The 19,968-nt window shown below is 39.8% G+C and overlaps 1 protein-coding gene and 1 long non-coding RNA gene across 10 annotated transcripts in view; both read right to left on the reverse strand.

Moving 5' to 3' along the window:
• Nucleotides 1-19,968, reverse strand: part of MCF2L2 (MCF.2 cell line derived transforming sequence-like 2) — a 254,021-nt gene that overhangs the window by 214,616 nt on the left and 19,437 nt on the right. The window lies entirely within an intron of this gene.
• LOC141409655 (uncharacterized) lies at nt 5,781-10,790 on the reverse strand. The gene is made up of 2 exons (XR_012430898.1): nt 10,593-10,790; nt 5,781-6,584 (listed from the first exon to the last, which is right to left on the reverse strand). It is a non-coding gene; the product is annotated as an uncharacterized lncRNA (long non-coding RNA).

A 19,968-nucleotide genomic window follows, 5' to 3' on the forward strand; every position in this document is an offset into this window, starting at 1 on the left:
AATATGTGCAAATTACAAGAAGAAATTAAAAAGAAACAAAGGCAAGTTGTACTACTGGGAAATCTGGGACTTATCAAGAGATGGTTCTGGCACATCATTCCCTTGAGAACTTAATTCCTGAGACCCAGGGCTGTATCTGGGTTTGTGTGCTTTGGAGTTTATGCATCTGAGCGGGGAACACATTTCTAGAGCCCCTACCAAGGCTTTGGGAGGGACCAATACAAGGAAAGAACCCTGAAGTTTAAGCTTCAGTAGCTTCACAGGAAACCTGCTGGATGATCTGATTACGAAAGCAGGTATTTGCCTACAACTTTGGGTCTGCAGAAGGACACCTTAAACACAAACAACATAAGTTACTAGAGCTCCTTTCAAAACAGGTCATAAAATCAATCTGGGATTCATGAGGGTTCTTTAATTTTTATTTTCCTCCCTACCTCACTTCCTTCCTCCCCACCTTATCTCCATTCCTTTTTTCCCCCCTCCCAGAATACTTTAAGGGGCCTCTTCCTACTGCTAAATGTATATAAGGAGGCACTTTTTCAGTTTTCTATTTAAAGATTCTCCTAACTGAATAATAAGTTATAGGTTTCCAATGCAAAAAATCCAATCCTTTCAAGCACAAATCTACAAAGGTCCTCTAATCCTAGAAAATGACTTATAAGCCCTGTGATTTGCCCTCATATCCATTTGGGGAAAGCGAATTAGAGAGAGGGGAAGACTGCCTAGAATCCTTCAACCTGGGCTGAAGAGAGGAAGGCATTTTCATGTTCTGTCTGCCTAATAAGATATTATCTTCATTTAACTATTTCCCAGGGAATCTTAAAGAATAAACTGGTAGCTGGGTACTGAGGCCCAGGCAGGAGGACTGCTTGAGGCCAGAAGTTTGAGACCAGCCTGGTCAACAGAGTAAGATCTTGTCTCCACAAAAAATTAACAAATTAGCCAGACATGCTGGTGTATGCCCGTGGTCCCAGCTACTTGGGAGGCTGAGGCAGGAGGATCTCTTGAGTCTAGCAGTTTGAGGCTGCTGTTAGCCATGATTGTGCCACTGCACTACAGCCTGGGTAACAGATGGAGACCCTGTCTCAAAACAAACAAAACAAAAAACCAAACAACAATAAACAATGAATGAACTGGTTATTGTTGCTACAGGAGTTAAACATCTGGTTAGATTAAGGCATGAACCCAATAACCTATGCTCTGATGCTAGGGGGGAATTTCCTATTGATTCAGTATGGGGAATTTCCTATTGTTTCAGTAACATTATGATATTCTAGGGTTGACCAATCAGAAGTTAATATTTGGGAAGGTCCTCCTTGAGCCTTGGTTTCTACTCTCAGCTTTTTGGTGTGGAGGTTAAAGGAGATAATATATATGGAGATGTACACAAAGGGTGCTGAGCAAATGCTAGTTATATCCATTGTTCTGAACAGACAGGTCTTTTCCAAATTTGCTTTCTGAAAGTCTTGTAAGGGGTGGGCCAAGTGACAGCTTAAGCCCCAAGATCCCCTTCAATGAATTCCCCCATTGTTTTGGGTAAAGGGGATAAATCCAGACCAGGGCTTCTTCATCCCAATACCACTTCCACCCTGAATTCACTAAAAGTTCAAAGAACTCCTTCGTCACTGTTAATTCAGTGGGTGTAATAATGGCATGGTAGTCATATTTTATACAAAGGGGGGCCTTCTCTGTTAGAAACACAAATTGAAGCATTTAACAGTGAAATGATATGAAGTCTGAGATTTGCTTACAAATACTCCAGCCACTCCCCTTTGCCAAAAGTATGCATGGGGTGGAAGTGGGGGGTAGATGAAACATGATTGACAAAATGTAGATAATTGTTGAAGCTGGTTGATGGGTCCACAGGGGTTTGTTACATAATTCTCTTGCTACATTTCAAATTTTCTGTAATAAAATGTAAAACACAAGTAGACAACAACATAGAGAATTTCAGCAGAAACAGAAGTTATGTAATTAAAGAGTTCTTCAGAGTAAAATCTCCCAGCATTCTAGGAAAGTGGCATACTCAGAAATAGAGCTTCCTTATCATTTGTTCATACCTGGGCATTTTTTTATTTTTATTTTTTTAATATGTAGGATCTTGCTCTGTCACCCAGACTAGAGTGCAGTGGCATAATCATAGCTCACTGCAGACTTGACCTCCTGTGCCCAAGCAGTCCTCCTGCCTTGGGCTCCCAAAGTGCTAGAATCAGAGGCGCAAGCCACCACGCCTGGCCAAGCAAGCATATTTAAGAGATGATGAACTCAGAGAAAAACAAAAATCATAAGGTGTAATTTACTGTTCTTGTATGTTAATATTTGAGGTGTGCTTTAAACATTTTAAAGATGTAAGATCTGAAAGGGGAACAGACATTAGCGAAGTCAGCCATCCCCACACCATCTCATTTTTCAAACAACAACATGGAGACCCAGAGAGTTCCTGAACTTGCCTGTGGTTATGCAACAAATAACTGTAGAGCCCGGATCACCTGACTCTAAGAGGGCCAACTTCAGCCACGCTTGGTAGAATTCCCAGACCTTTGCTTGGCCTTGAGTTGCAAAGGCTCCTGCAACCCTGAAAGGCTGACTAGTGTCGTGGGAATCTGAGGTTTGCCCATCCCTCCATCCCCCGACAGAGACCTTTCTCACCAGCCTCCTGTGGCTATCAAATGAACAGGACTAAAATTCATAATTTGTTTTTCTAAGAATAGCAATGAGCTGCTTTGCTTTGAGTACAGGTTTTGCTGAGAGTGCTTGGTCTCCAGCCAGGAAGTGACATGGTTATCCTTGAAGTCTTCCCAGCAAAGGAGCCACATGGACCAACCTGGCCCGCTGCAACAGATCATGAGGCTTTCTTGGACTCATCCTCTGACTCATGATGGAGATGACTGCAGATACACCCAGTCTTCAGTTGCCTGACACTGTGGGCCTGTTGGAATAGGGCATGCTCTGTTCTGCCCCCAGTAAGGCACACTTATGCTCTATACCAAAACAGAAAGACCGCCCTGCGGCTGGCAGGCCCTGCCTCCCACTCCTGTATAGGTAGGTAGGGGAGGAAGTGCAAGAACTGTTTCGTTCTAAAAGAACACCTCCACTGCAGTGGGAAAGGACCTGCTTCAGATTCAGACAGACTTGCATGCAAAGGCACTTTCTGCCACCTTCTAGATAGGTGATCAGGGCAAGTACACTCTGAGTCTTAGTGTTCTCACCAGTAAAAGGGTTTTTCCTTCTCCCAGGAAAAGGTGAGCAGAACCGTGACCCACCAAGGCGCTGGTGCCTGTTACACATCTGCCCCGGCCTCACAGAAGTCTGTGGAGGCTTCCCGCTTGTTCTTTGCCATTTTTGGCTTGCTTAGATTAGGGAGAAACTTGTCTTTTTTTTTTTTTTTTTTTTTTTTTTTTGAGGCGGAGTTTCGCTTTTGTTGCCCAGGATGGAGTGCAATGGTGCAATCTCGGCTCACTGCAACCTCCACCTCCCGGGTTCAAGCGATTCTCCTGCCTCAGCCTCCCGAGTAGCTGGGATTACAGGCATGCACCACCATGCCCGGCTAATTTTGTATTTTTAGTAGAGACAGGGTTTCTCCATGTTGGTCAGGCTGGTCTCCAACTTCCGCCTCGGCCTCCCAAAGTGCTGGGATTACAGGTGTGAGCCATCATGCCTGGCAGAAACTTGCCTCTGTTACCCACATAAGGCAAAGGGAAGTGATAATTCAATTTCAACACAATTTCTATCCTGGGCAAACAAATACACTAGGGAAAAACTTGTCTCTTTTCTATCCTTGATAAGTACACAGAAGTGTGACTCTATTTTACCCTGGCCCCACAATTCCAGAAATACAGATGGTATCAAAGGCCACACACAGCCTCCAGACTCAGGCAATGAAATAATAGTCCAGCATGTCCCACGGGAATTCCACTGCAGCCAGCAAGCAATATCCCTGTGTTGCCCACTTCCCAGGCTGAGAGAGCAGCATGTGCTCTGGGGCCAGGACCTTTGCTAATGATTGGAGTCATCCTCCTTACAACAGAGGGCAGGAAACAGGGCTGATGACATCTCAACACTGATTGCTGCAATGGATAAGGGATAAAGGGCAGTGAAACCCTTAGCCCCCCACTCTTGCTCTTCTGAAATTTCTGTCACACTGTGATTTAAAAGATTCAAGTATGCCCAGGAGGCAGAGTTTGTAGTGAGCCGAGATCGCGCTACTGCACTCCAGCCTGGGTGACAGAGCAAGACTCCGTCTCAAAAAAAAAAAAAAAAAAAAAAAAAAAAAAAAAAAAAAAAGATTCAAGTATGATCTGAGGGGGAAAAAAAAGAACTAAATAAATAAATACCTAGGTTAAGGGGGAAAAGGTATGGTCTGGAGCAGAGAACAGCTCCCCCAAGTTTGGCAGACCCTGTGACATCACTGTTTTGCCCAGAGAATCAAGGGGACAGAAGGAACAGAAGCGTCTGCCAGTTCATCAAACTAGATCCCAACAACTGAGTCTGCAATAACACGTAACAAGCCACGAACCAGGATCTCCGCTCTCAGGCGCTGTGTAAAGACTGTACCTGTTAATAACATGAATAGGGCACCAGCTGTGAGCTCGACACTAACTTTGCATGCCACAGATAAACTAGTTGAATTTATTGCACAATAACAGAAAAGGGATGTGCCCTAACACTCAAATGAACATCTTCCAGCCTGCCCCACCCTCCTACGTCCACAACTAGACTAGACTTGACCACTGAGGAAACTCTGGACCAGAGGCTCAGAGACACCAGTTGCTGGGCTGGTACAAAAGGCCAGCCCATGAGGCATAATGCATTTCACCACTCTGTTTTATTGGCCAGGTCAGAAATAACACAGACATATTTCCTTCTTTTACTGGCTCCTGTGCTATAGCGATGCTTAACCTGCCCTATAATAGTGACTTTTGTCTTATTCATAACAAATAATGAAGTAAAGGCTTTTGAAAGACAGAATAATTGTTTAGAAGGAAATTTAAAGATTTTAAAAATCAAGAACACTAGAACATGTCCAACTTCCTAGTTGTCAACAAATGAAACTTAAACAGCAATAGAATATCTCATTTCATCCATAAAATAATTGAGATTCTAATACACAATGCTGGGGTTACAATGGAAAATCAGTGCTTCTGCATAACCTCAGGGAGTGAAGCAGGTAGCATCCTTATGAAAAGTAGTTTCTCAATCTTTTATCTGGTGATCTCTGAGCACTTATGTGGTTGATTCCATACCAGATACTTTATATATGTGACCTCATTTAATCCTCAAAACAACTCTAAGGGTGATATTGAACTAGATTTGAAGTAGCTTGTCCAAGATCATGCAGATCCAGAACTTGAACCCAGCTCATTCTGACCTCCAAAGCCCAATGTCTTAACCATTACAGTCATTAAAATCTCCATAATATTTTATGCACTCATCCTATATCTGAAAATATATCACGAGAACATAATAAAAACTTTATATGTAACAGTGTAGACTGTAATATTTTTACCAGAGTGAAAAAATGGAAGCAATCATTACACAAGTATAAAGACTGCATCCATCAAAAAATATTTAAGATACAATGTCAAGGACACAAAAATCCTACAAATGGTGAGATTATAGCCAGATTTTTAAAAAGAAAGAAAAAACCAAGTGTGTGATATGTTTATGCACTTATGTGTGGGTGTATGAGAAAAGAATATATGAAACAGTTGTGTTAAAGTGATGGCATTATATGTGGTTACCCCTTTAGTTTACTTACAGAAAAGTATGCACTGGTAGCCTTTATTTTTTACGCTATTGGTACTTTATTGAAGTATAATTTACATGCAATACAGTGCACAAAGCCTTAAGCATACATTGAGGAATTTTGACAAATATACACTGATGTAACCATCAAACAGATCAAGAAATGGAATATTTGGCAGGGTGCAGTGGCTTATGCCTGTAATCCCAACACTTTGGGAGGCCGAGGTGGGAGGATCACCTGAGGTCAGGAGTTTGAGACCAGCCTGGCCAACATGGTGAAACTCCACTAAAAATACAAAAATTAGCCAGCGTCGTGGCACGTGCGTGTAATCCCAGCTACTCAGGAGGCTGAGGCAGGAGAATCACTTGAACCTGGGAGGCGGAGGTTGCAGTGAGCTGTGATCATGCCACTGCACTCCAGCCTGGGCAACAGAGCAAGATGTCATCTCAGGAAAAAAAAAAAAAGAAAAGAAAAAGGAATGGAATATTTCCCTCCCACCACCTCCAGAGAGTTCCTTGTGGCACCCCCTGCCCAGACCCTCACTTTGGAGGGCTCAGCATCTCACACCCTACCCCCATGAACATATGTATTAAAGAACACTTGGCTGCCCCGGGCACTCATGGTCCAGTGCTCAGTGCTGGCAGGTGCACATAGCCCTGGAAATCTACTCTTTGAACGCTGCTCAGACCCAGGGAAATACTTCACAGCTCTTGGTCTATGTCCTCAAAAGAAAATGCGACTGCATCCAAATGCTAGGGTGGTTTGTGGGTTGCGCCACTGCTGACATCAGGGACACACACTGCTTCAGAGTGCAGGGAGGATTTGAACTGCGGAAGTGCTTAGATAAGAGAAAAAACAAATGAATTAACTTGAGAAATCCCTCCTCTCTCATAGCATGATAATGTAGATTCTTTGGTAATTATATATCCAGTCCAATAGAACCAAGCATCAATGCTCTTACTTTTCTTTTTGTAATTCATCATGCAAATATACTCAAAGTTTGAACTTGTTAAACACAATTACATTTTACTTAGATCACATTGACTTTAGATCACTATTCTCAACAGTTCACTGTTTTTGCTGACATGAAGACAAGAAAAAACATATTTTATGGAATAATGACTTAGGGATTATGTATATATTTATTATTAATTCACATATCACTGGCCCATAACCAGTGAAACCTATTGATTGGAAACAGTGTGTGGACAAAACAATAATAATTATTATCATTACTGTATATTCAGTATAATACAATAATATGATATAGTATAATGAGATGAGAAAGGAGATTAGACAGAGAAACAGAAGGAGACAGAAACACAGAGAAAACCATGTGAAGAAGGAGGCAGATATCAGAATGATGCAACCACAAGCCAAGAAATAGCCAGAGCTCCCAGAAGCCAGAAGAGACAAGAAACGGAATCATCCCCAGAGCTTCTAGAGAGTGGCCCTACCAGCACCTTGAGTGTGGACTTGTGGCCTCTAGGACTGTGAAAAAAATTAATTTCTGTTGTTGTAAGCCATCAAGTTTTGTGGTCATTTGTTACAGCAGACACAGGAAACTAATATAATAGGCACAGACTGGAAACAGACAATTGATAGAAGAAATATAGCCAATAAATTTATATCAAAACATGTTTAACCACATGTCTTAGTCTGTTCTTGCTGCTATAACAAAATACTTCCACTGAGTAATTTACAAATGTAGAAATTTTATTTCTCACAGTTCTGGAGACTGGGAAGTCTAAGGTCAAGGCACCAGCAGATTCAGTGTCTGGCAAGGACTTCCCTCTGCTTCCAAGATAGTGCATTCTTGCTGCATCCTCACATGGTGGAAGGGTGAAAGGGATGTATGCTGAGTCCTCACATGGCAGGAGAGATGGAAGAGGGAGGCAGCTGTCTGAAGCTTCTTTTATAAGGGCACTAATTCCATTCACAAAGGTGGATTCCTCATGACCTGTCCACCTCCCAGAGGCCCCACTTTCTAATACCGTCACCTTGGGGGTTAGGTTTCAACATATGAATTTTGGAGGGACACATACATTCAAACCATGGATAAAGAAATGTAAATTAAAACAAAATGAGATATTTTCTGCCTGATGGATTAGTGATTATCTTAACAATGAATAAGATTGGGTTGGTAAGAGCGTAGGCAGATTATCTATGGGTGAAAGTATAAATAGGTACAATCTTTCCATTGATTAATTTAAAAATAACTGTCAAAATATTAAATATGCAGCATTTTAGCCAAGAAATTCCATGTCTAGGGATTTCTAAGGTAATACTAACATGAGTACAAAGTAAATGGGTTCAAAGATGTTTATTATAGCTTGTTCTTTTGTTGCAAATGACCATTAATAGAGGATTGGTTAAATAAATGATGATAAAGCCATATAACAGAATACAATGGAGGCATTAAATAAAATCAGATATATCTATGCTACTGACAGGAAAGGAGGTTTAAAATATATTAAGTTTTTTAAAAAGAAAGTGAGATACAGAACAGAATGTTGTTTATATTTTTATATATGTATGTATAGAGGTACTGCTTAAGTTGAATTGCAATGAGCTATTGAAGCAGAGATAGCTCGCTGCCCATCAAAATGTCACAGATCCTCTTCCATACGGTAGCTTTACCACTGAAAGGCAGTTGCCTAGCCAGGACCTCAATCTCCCACCCACCCCTTTACCTTCAGTTATGGTCATGTGACTGAATGCCAATGGGAGGTAAGCAAAAATGATGTTTCACTTCTAAGCTGGGGTATTTAAAAAACAAGTTTGCTTTGGCCACTCTCTCTTCCCTCTCCCAGGCTGCAAGGTGACACCTCCAAGTATAGCAAATGGCAGACCCACAAGATAGAGGCAGCCAGGGTCCCTAAAACACTGAGAGAAAACAGCTCTCTGACGGAGGACAGTGTGTTGGAATCTATTAATCCGTTGAAATTTGGGTGTTTGTTACAGCAGCTGGTGCTACTCTTAGAAGCATTCATTTTATAATATTAATATAATATAATAATATATATTATAAATATACTTTTTTCTTTAAAAAGAGAAAAAAGGGAGGGGGGACAGTCAGTGGAAAAGCAAACCTCCAGTTGCTAACCCTCCTTGACCCCCGAACAATTACATAAACTATGGGTCTTTATTAACGCATATTTCTATCAGCGTGTTATCTCTAGTTTCATTCCCCTAATCCCAAGGAATCAGTGTTACTTTAGTCCGAAAAGGCAACTGACAGTATCTCATGAACATAATGCTGCAGTAATGTCAGAAAGGTCTTTCAGATACTCACAAAACTTACATTAACATACTCAACCTTTCATTGTTGTCTTGAGTCACAGAATAAAATGACTGACAGCTAAAGAATACAGGTGAACATTTCATAATCTTCTTTAGTAGGGAAAAAAATAAGGCATATATAGTGCTGTGAGCTTAGGATTTGGCAATTCTTATTCTTCTTTCAAATTATTTCCTCTCCTCACTACTAACAGAGTTGGAAAGCCCTTGTAATAATTTAATTTTCATAAAATCAGAGCAATCATATACACTTCAATTCAAGCCTTGTAAGGATTTGTATGCATGCATAGGTGAGCACACATGTTTAAATATGGAAAGCAAAACCTATTTAACAAGTTGTCCTTATCTAAGTAGCAAATATATCATAGCCATTGCCTTTGAGAATATAATTTATGCATTACATACTAAATATGTATATGGTATATAACTATGAATCATGTCTCAATCAGAAAGTATACTGCAACAATGATTATTTTTAAAGCACACTTCATTTAATAACTTCCCACTCTTGAAGAAACAGGTTCCAAGTATAAAGGGTAATGAGAGAGCCTAAGACATTTGCTTTAATCACCTTTTCTAGCCTGTGATCCAAAGGGAATAAATGTATTATAAACATTTTCAAGGCAAACAAACAAACAAACAAAAGGTGGGAGCATGCCACTAAGTGCATTTCTAAAAGAAGCAGTCTTAGAAACAAGTAGTTGCTTCAGCTTTGAGAACATCTGTCCTGCTGGCTTCCAAGTACACAGAAAGCACACTTAGAAATGATGTTTCTTCTCACCAGCCCACTGAAGGGAAGCGCTTTTCTTTTTCTACTCTGAGACCATCAGTCTGTTATCAGTTCATGCATCTAACATGAAGCCTTTCAGACTCAACATTTTTCTCCAGGAATATGAATTTCATAACCTGGATTCTTATTTTCACTTTCATTTCATAGAAGAAATATAGAAATATTGAAATGGTAAAGGTTCAGATCCTGAGATGGGATGTAGAGCATCTCCTGAACTCCTGAAGATCAGGTGCAAGTACAATCTGACTCTCAAATGAAGGATATTCTTTGCTGCCATGAAGTGACCAAGATCCTACTTACTACCACTTGGAAAAAAAGCAAGATATGTTGGTAATTTTAAAAAATAGAAAATACAACCAAACAAAATTAAGTAAAACGTATTCCTTTAACCAAAATTAACCAGTTATCTCATTGTTATACAATACTCAGTGCATGTATATGTATGTGCAGACATATGTAGGCTTTCAAAACAAGCTCACACACATTCCATATTACAACCTAATTTTTCAGAAAATTGTATCTTTTTATTACGAATCTACCTATGAACATATCAATAAATGACCATCTACAATATTGTAATAGCTAATTAATGCTTTTTTAAAAAGTCATTTTAGAAATTCTTCACAAAAAACTTGAGACAGTACTGCAAAATACAATTTTTTTAATGTAAAATTTCTTACTTTTAAATCATTGTGCTAACAATGAGGAGAAATGAAACACATACATAAAACACATGCATCATTGCTTCCACACTACCTTTTTTTGCCACATATTCTAGCCTGATGCAACTTCCTACTAAACGGTGATAGGCCCTCATCTCTGCCTCTGTTATCCGCACCAAGGTGTAAGGTGAGTATCTAGGATCTTGCTGCTCACACTTCGTGCACCAGACCACCACTGGATTCCAGGAAACGGTGCCACCTCGCTCGCTCTCCATTTCTCTCTAGGCACTGCACTCACACAGAAATGTTCAATCCTCTCTCCCAGTTAATCTCCCTGAAGTTCACTCAAGGTCATTTCATGGCTGAGAGCTGATCCTTTTGATTGGTGAGTGCTCACAGGTTTACAGCCCCAGCAGATTATCAAACGTACTCATTTAGAAACAAAAGGAAAACTGGGGGATGACAAAGAGGGACATCCTAGCTTCAGTGAGAATCAGAATTTTTTTAGAAGTATCACATCATCACATCATGGGACACAAATCAGGCCACCAGATATTTAAAATAAAATGATAAGGATAAACTTTTTAAAGGATGTTCTAAAAAAACAAACAAACAAAACAAAACAAAAAACTTATTCCAGGCCACAATTCTACCCTCCTCTTCTAACCTCTCTAGGCTGCCAGTAATAAAATCCAGAGGCTTAACGCTGCAGCCAGTAAGATTCACTATCTGAGCAGGCACCTTAGATTGACATGGCAAACGGTAAAGGTTCAGATCCTGAGACAGGATGTACAGCGTCTCCTGGACTCCTCCTGAAGATCAGGTGCAAGTATAATCTGATTCTCAAACGAAGGATATTCTTTGCCTGTCATAATGTGATCAAGATTCTACTTACTACCACTTGGGGAAAAGTGAGTTCACCTTTCAAACTGTGCCATGCAGAGAGTATGATATACTGAGAGAGAGGCTGCCTTTCCCTGATGCATTTTATTTTGGTTCTTCATGCTTAATGGTATTTATTAATAATGTGCTTCCATATTTAAAGAAAGAGTACAATGCAAAATAGCCAATCAGCAAGTAATAAATGTTTTTACACAAACCTCTCATCTTTATTTGTATCATTCAAGCTAAAATTTCAGAGTAAGCCTTGCAATTGGCCAAGGAGAAACTGGAAGACTTTTTTTTTTTTTTTTTAATTGAAAAAGGTTTTTAACTTTATTTGGGGGAGGGATAAAAATGTACAAATATTAAACTATACATTTCAATGAGCTTCGACAAAAGAATACATCCATGTAACCCATACCTCTTTCAAGATGTAGAACATTTCCATAGCCCCAGAAGACACCTTCAAGTCCCTTCCCAGTCAACCCTGGTTCCCAGGCAACCACCATTGTGACTTTTTTTGAGAGAGACTAGTATTGCCTGTTCCAAAACATCATATGGTATAATACTACAGTATTGATTCTTTTGTGTCTAGCTTCTTTCTCTCAGGATAATGCATTTGAGATTCATCCACAGTGCGTATCAGTAGTTCGTTCATTTTCATTGCTGGGTTATATGTCATCATATGGACAGCTATTGCTTGTTCATTCTCCTACTGACGGACATTCAGGTTTTTCCCCAACTTGGACTGTTTTAAATGAAGTTGCTATGAACCTTCATGTAAAGGCCTGTGTGTAGACATGTTTAGCTTTCTCTCAGACAAATATCGAGAAATGGTATTGATGAGTCAAAGGGTAGGGGTATATTTAACTTACAAGAAAACTTGTCAAATGTTTTCCCAAAGCAGTTGTACTAGAAAGCACTTTAAGATTAGAGACTACTCTGTTGATTAATTAGAGCTAGTTCTTTGTTGTTGTTAAAATTACAGTAAGTTTGTGGAGATGAGGGGAATTAATGAAATCATTATCAAGTTTATCTGAAAGAATATAAAAGGCTAGAAGGGTTAAGAAAATGTTTTTTTGGCCAGGCACAGTGGCTCATACCTGTAATCCTAGCACACTGAGAGGCCGAGGCAGGAGATCACTGTAGCCCAGGAGTTTGAGACAAGCCTAGGCAACATAAGGAAACCATGTCTCAAAACAAAAGGTTTTTAAAAAAAGCAAATGCTAGATAAAGAGAATTTCTCCTGGCAGATATTTTAAAGTTATTATGTTAGCACTAATAAAATACAAAGAATGAAACAAGACCCAGGAATAGATTATAAATTAAAAAATAACAATATGTAAAGAATGCGGCATTGCCAATCAATGAAGAAATACTTAACAAATACTACTGAGAAAATTACAAAAAATATATATCAGAAATTTAAAAGTTGTGTAAAAAAAATAAAACCACTAAAAGATACTTTAAAACAAACAAACAAACAAACAAAAAACCCTGATGATTATTTACTTATTCTTTACTTGAGGAAGGATATAAAAGCAACAGAAGAGGCCAGGCGCAGTGGCTCATCCCTGTAATCTCAGCACTTTGGGAGGCTGAGGCGGGCGGATCACCTGAGGTCAGGAGTTCAAGACCAGCCTGGCCAAAATGGTGAAACCCCGTCTCTACTAAAAATATAAAAATTAGTTGGGTGTGGTGGGCACCTGTAATCCCAGATACTTAGGAGGCTGAGGCAGGAGAATTGCTTGAACCCGGGAGGCATAGGTTGCAATGAGCCGAGATCGCACCATTGCACTCCAGTCTGGGTGACAGTGAGACTCCGTCTCAAAATAAATAAAATAAAATAAAATAAGCAATATAAGAAATTGTAACCTGCAAAAGGGTCTTGCCGCTCACCGCTTCTCAAAATAAGTCAAAAATAATGACGAGTTGTGATAAGAGAGAGCAAGATTGTATTATCCATGCTAGCATGGGAAGAGTAGAAAGCAATTCCACTCTTAAATTTGTGGAGGGAACACACGGGTTTTTAAACAAAGGGCTCGGAAAGTAGAAGAGGCAAATGGGGCTACGAGATTCCAGGTGGCATGACTTGCTCAGGTGGCTCTGGTGGCCCTCGAATTATTGTCTCATTTGGTGAAGGGGCTGGCACCTTCGTGGATCCTGCCAGGTTGTAAATTAGTCTTCAGCTGGGTGTGGGTTCCATCCTTGAAGGAATCTTTTGTTGAAGAGAGAATTCTGGAGGTGCCTGGTCCCTATTAGGATCTGACTCCTGAAGCTTCTAACAAAAAATATGACCAGATAAGACCACATGGTCTGTGCTTAATAAGCATTAGGCAAATAAATGTTCATAAGGCATGAGAGTATAGTATGGGAAAGGAAAGGGAGTGGAGGTTCGCAGCACATTCCATTGCTGTCTTTTAAGATGAGAGGCACATACATGCAGTTTGTCTCAAAGTTATATCTTGAAACTGACAGGGGTAAGAGGAAAAGGGAAAGAAGAAAAAAATGTTTAAAAAGTGGTTTGAGGCTCAGCTAAGCTGATGGTTACAAAATAACAAAATAAAAGATCTATAGATTTGACTACATACAATTTTAAACCTTTGTATGTTAAAAGACATCAAAAACAAAATTATAAACAGCAAACTGGAGAACAAAAAACCTTCTATAAACTTAAGAAAGGCTTAATAGCTTTAACATTTAAAAAATTTATGCACAAATGCCTTGGTCCCAAGCCAAATATTAACAAGTCACAGAGCAAAAAGTAAAACAGCTAATAAAATATTAAAATCATTAGAGTTCATTCATAATTTTTTAAAATTCAATTAAAATGAATACAAAAACACATTTATCAAACAAGCAAAAATTCAAATAAGAAAATAAAAATATGCATCACTAGAAGACTAACATTACAGATACTGCATCATTCCCTTCACATGCATTCTTTTAAAACAACCCTGCAAGTAAGTTCTGTCATTAGCTCATATGTCATACAAAATCATAAGTGCTGATAAACAGATCAAGTGAAAGCAAGAACCCCCACATCCTGTTGATGGGTATAAGTTTCCCAGAAGGCAATCTGACCAAAACATATTTAAAAACTTAACACTTACACTCTCTAATGCAATATTTTCTAGAACTCTACTTGTAAAACAACAATATGGGCCGGGCACGGTGGCTCACGCCTGTAATCCCAATACTTTGGGAGGCTGAGATGGGTGGATCACGAGGTCAGGCGTTCGAGACCAGCCTGGCAAACATGGTGAAAGCCCGTCTCTACTACAAATACAAAAAAATTAGCCGGGCATGCTTGTGGGCGCCTATAATCCCAGCTACTCAGAAGCCTGAGGCAGGAGAATCACTTGAACCTGGGAGGCGGAGGTTGCAGTGAACCGAAATCTCGCCACTGCACTCCAGCCCGAGTGACAGTGCGAGACTCCATCTCAAAAAAAGAAAAAAAAAAATCTGAAATGTGTGCAAAAATTTCTGACTAAAGATGCTCCTTGCATCTTAAAAATAACATTGGGAAACTGGGAATAACCTATATGAACAACATAATTTATGGTAAAATCATGTAGCAAAAAAATTATAAAGCATTAAAATATTATCTATGGAGATGTCTGAATAGAATTTACAATATAATTGAATGTATAGTATAGTTTTCAAAAGCAGAATATAATCTATATAATTCTATCTGTAATATGTATGATACATGTAAAGAAAGCTAGATCATATCATCTTAACTATGTAAAAATGCCAAAGGAACGAAAAGCTAATGGGATATAGCTCAAAAGGTAACTGTGATTATTATTAGAAAATGGGATTATAGACTTTCTTTCTTGTACTTTTCTGTATTTTCCAAATATTGAACAATGAGCATGTATTATTTTTTCTGTATTATTTTTCTTTGCTAATTCTTCTTAAAATTGTTTTTTTAACCAATAGTATAAGTCACTCTTTTGGGGATACAGTTCTATGAGTTTTGACAAATGCATAGAGTTGTTTAAGCATCAACACAATCAGGATACAGTATAGTTGATCGCCCCTGTGTAGTCAAACCACTCACCCACCCTTAACCCCTGGCAATCACTGCACTCCTATAGTTTTACCTTTTCCCAAAATCATAGAAAGATCAGTATGTACCTTTTGATTCTGACATCTTTATCTTAGCATAATACATTTCAGATGTATTTACATTATCATCTGTATCAATAAATCATTTCTTTTTATTATTGAATATTCCACTGGGCAGATGTACCACAGTTGATCACTTCCCCAGTGAGGGACACTTGGGTTGCTTCCAGTTTTGTTTTTTTAGACAGGGTCTCGCTCTGTCGTCCAGGCTGCAGTACAGTGGCATGATCTCGGCTCACCACAACCTCTGCCTCCCAGGTTCAATCAATCCTCATGCCTCAGCCTCCTGAGTAGCTGGGATTACAGGCGCGAGCCACCAGGCCCAGCTAATTTTTGTATTTTTAGTAGAGACAGGGTTTCAACATGTTGGCCAGGCTGGTCTCGAACTCCTGACCTCAAGTGATCCGCCCGCCTCAGCCTCCCAAAGTGCTGGGATTACAGGCATGAGCCACCAATGCACCTGGCCCTGCTTCTAGGTTTTAGTGATTAAGAATAAAACTGCTATAGATATTCATGAACAGATTTTTAAGTGACCGTGAGTTTTCGTTTTCTTGGGTTGCGATTACTGAGTCATATATTAAGTGTATGTTTAACTTTATAAGAAATTGCCAACTGTTTTCCAACATGGCTGTACCATTTAACATTCCCACCAACAGTGCATGTAAGATATCCAGTCCCTTGTCATCTTCACCATGACTTGGTATTGTCATTTTTTTTAGTCACTCTAACAGGTACGCAATTTCACTGATGACTACTGATATTGAGCATATTTTCATGTGTTTTTTACTATCTGTATATCTTGTATCTTCCTTGATAAAGTATCCATTCAAATCTTTTGCCCATTTTTAAATTGGGTCATTTGAGTTTTTTTATTATTGAATTTGAGAGTTCTTTTTATACATTCTGGATCAAGTCCTTTGTCATATATGCTATTCACAAGTCTTTTTTCTTTTTTTGAGACAGAGTTTCGCTCTTGTTGTCCAGGCTGGAGTGCAGTGGTGTGATCTCGGCTCACTACAACCTCCGCCTCCCAGGTTCAAGCCATTCTTCTGCCCCAGCCTCCCCAGTAGCTGGGACTACAGGTGTGCACCACCATGCCCGGCTAATTTTTGTATTTTTAGTAGAGACGGGGTTTCACCACGTTGACCAGGCTGGTCTCAAACTCCTGACCTCAGGTGATCTGCCCACCTTGGCCTCCCAAAGTGCTGGGATTACAGGCGTGAGCCACCATGCCCGGCCTATTCACAAATCTTTTTTCCCCAGTTGGTGGGTTGTCTTTTCATTCTCTAAACAGTATATTTTGCAGAGAAAAAAAAAAAAATGTCAATGTTACCAAAATCTAACTTAAATCAAATTTCCTTATGAATCAGACTTTTGGTCTTGGTGACCAACTAAGGTCACAAAGATTTCCTCCTATGTTTTCTAACAGATTTCTAATTAGCTCTTACATTTAGGTCCATGATCCACTTTGAGTTAATTTTTCTATATGGGGTGAGGTATAGGTAAGGGTTCAATTGTTTTGCACATAGATGTCTAATTGTTCCAGCACCATTTGTTGAAATTGCCATTGCATCATACTCCATTGAACTGCCTTTATACCTCTGACAAAAATCATTTGGCCATATTTGTATGGTACTATTCTGGATTATCTACTCTGCTCCATTGATCTACATGTCTATCCTTTTGCCAGTACCACACTGTTGTGATTACTTTGCTTTAAAGTAAGTTTTAAAGTTAGGTAATGTGAATCCTCCAAATTTGCTCTTTTAAAAAAAATTGTTATTATAGTTCTTTTTGCCTACTATAGTATCTCTTAGCTGATTCTCAATTTCTACAAAAATACATAATAGATTTTTGATTGAAGTTGTGTTTAATTTATAGATCAATTTGGGAAGAATTGACATCTTGAGTCTTCCAAACCTTAAATACGAATGATATATTAGTTTTATAAACAGTTTTTAAAGCCCTTATGAAATATCACATAATGCTCATTCTCCTCCCTCTTTCTTCTGCTTATTTTTTAGATTCTACTGCAAAGCCCACAGAAAATGACCAGAAAACATGATCTTTCTTTTTAAAATCTGGGTCAGTTTTCCCAAGGCACTGAGGGAGAAAATGGCCACCTCACATATGAGGTTTGTGTAGTGGAATTTTCCTTCTCATTTCTGCACCATATGTCAAGGTCTAAAATCCCATTTCACAGCCTGCAGGCTTGTTCCTCCTTTGCAAGCAAGGCTAGAGGTATAAATACTGCAATAGAAATAAGATGGAATGAAGAATAGGAGGCTGAGAATGCAAGAGTTCATTAGGCCTGTCATTCTAGTCTAGGTCCTGCACCAAACCCTCTTCATGGTGGGGGAGAAAAATGAGGAAAGAGAAAGGTGCCATGGGGTATGGGAGGTGCCAGTAAATTGGTGACGGTAAGGGCTGTGAAACCCTGAGGTGCTAGCGTGGCCAGAGGACACTTTCAACACAAAGATGCCTCTGGCTCCATTTCAAAGTGCCTGTGTTGCTAGACACAGGCTCTGTTTGCTCTGTTTGCTCCCCACCTTTGGAAAGTTATCTTGCAACCCCCGATCTTCTGTGTGCATGATTTTTGAGACACTGGGAGAAAGAGCTGGATTGCACAACTGAACCAACCAAGTGCAAAAGAAAGGCAGTCACTGAAAACTGGAGCCCAGAGCAAAGAGGCCAGGAGACCACAAGATCAGCCCAATGATGAAAGAGAACCTGGGAGGCTTGGGACTCCACGAGCGACCTGGGAATGATGGCTGACTTTGCCTAAATACTGTCTTATGTTTGCTTAAGGTCTACCTCCCCATTAGACTGCAGGCTCCAGAAGGACAGTCATTCATTCATTCATTCCTCCAGGCCCCCTACCTGAGGAGCTGGGCAGGATGCTGCAGCTGCAGCAGTGGAGGCCATGGCCTGGTTCTGGCCCTCAGAGGCCTATGGCCATGGGCAGGGGTTATCCCCACTCCTTCATACCCCATCCTCAGCCCTGGCCCAGTGCCCAGTTCCCACAGGCCTTTAGGAAATGTGGTTAGTCTTTTTTTTTTTTTTTTTTTTTTTTTTTTGTGACGGAGTCTCGCTCTGTTGCCCATTCTGGAGTGCAGTGGCGCCATCTCGGCTCACTGCAAGCTTCGCCTCCTGGGTTCATGCCATTCTCTTGCCTCAGCCTCCCAAGTAGCTAGGACTGCAGGCGCCACCACCACGTCCGGCTAATTTTTTGTATTTTTAGTAGAGATGGGGTTTCACCGTGTTAGCCAGGATGATCTCCATCTCCTGACCTCGCGATCCACCCGCCTCGGCCTCCCAAAGTGCTGGGATTACAGGCGTGAGCCACCGCGCCCGGCCGTGGTTAGTCCTAAATTGGGGATTAAAGAGGAGAAACAGGCTGAAGGACCTCTTTCCCCGCAGCAATTTAATTAATTCTAGCTTCCCAGGGTATAGAAAGAGAAAGCTAAAATGAATGTGAACTGATCTGACAATAGGTAGAAAAAAACAGACACATAATCCAAACCCTGGGCTGGACAGGGGCTAAGCTCAGATAACTGAACAAAGAAATCCAGAGGCAACTCTTCTAAGCCTCTGTGCTCAAACATTTTGAACACCTGTAGTTTGTCCACATGTATACCGTTTGTACTTACAACCCCCTCATAGTAAAGTCCTCTAAATACAAAGAGTCTTCTATACTAAATAAAAGTGCATAGTGGTGCTGCCACCTTGCCATGATAATGAGAGGTTATAACTTTATTAGATTATTAGACTTTTTGCTTAAGACTCTAGTGCTTAGCATGGGAAGTGCAATTAGGCAACACTCCTAAACATTTCTTTCTTAACAGGCTTATCCTTATTTAAGAATTATGTGTTTATTACTTCTGCATGTTTAGACTACAAAGTAAATTCTCTAGCTTTAGTTAACAGTTTTTCTTTGGAAGAAAGTGACTATTAATAAGTCAGCTTTTCAAGGGACTCATAAAATACTTAAATTCAGGGATTAATGCTTTCATTTTCTATTCTATTTTTTCAAAAGATTTTTCAAAACTCAGTAATAGCACTTCTGTCATTTGCTGGTTTATATATCACTTTGTCAGGTGAAATTAAACCAAATATGAGCATTCAAAGGCCTTGAAGCCAGCCAGACCTGACTTTCAATTCTGACATTTCCTCTTGCTATGACCTTGGGCAAGCTTCCTAACCTGCTTAAGCCTCAAATTTCTCCTCCATATAAATAGACTGCATTTACCATTAAACTTAATTAAATAAACAATGTACATTTAAAAAGCACAACTTGTGACACTAAAAGGCAGGAAATAAATGGTAGCTAAAATAACATCTTTTTTTTTTTTTTGAGATGGAGTTTTTGCTCTGTTGCCCAGGCTGGAGTGCAATGGTGCAATCTTGGCTCACTGCAACCTCCACTTCCTGGGTTCAAGTGATTCTCCTGCCTC

This window comes from Macaca fascicularis, chromosome 2, assembly GCF_037993035.2.
Source record: "Macaca fascicularis isolate 582-1 chromosome 2, T2T-MFA8v1.1".
NCBI lineage: Eukaryota > Metazoa > Chordata > Mammalia > Primates > Cercopithecidae > Macaca > Macaca fascicularis.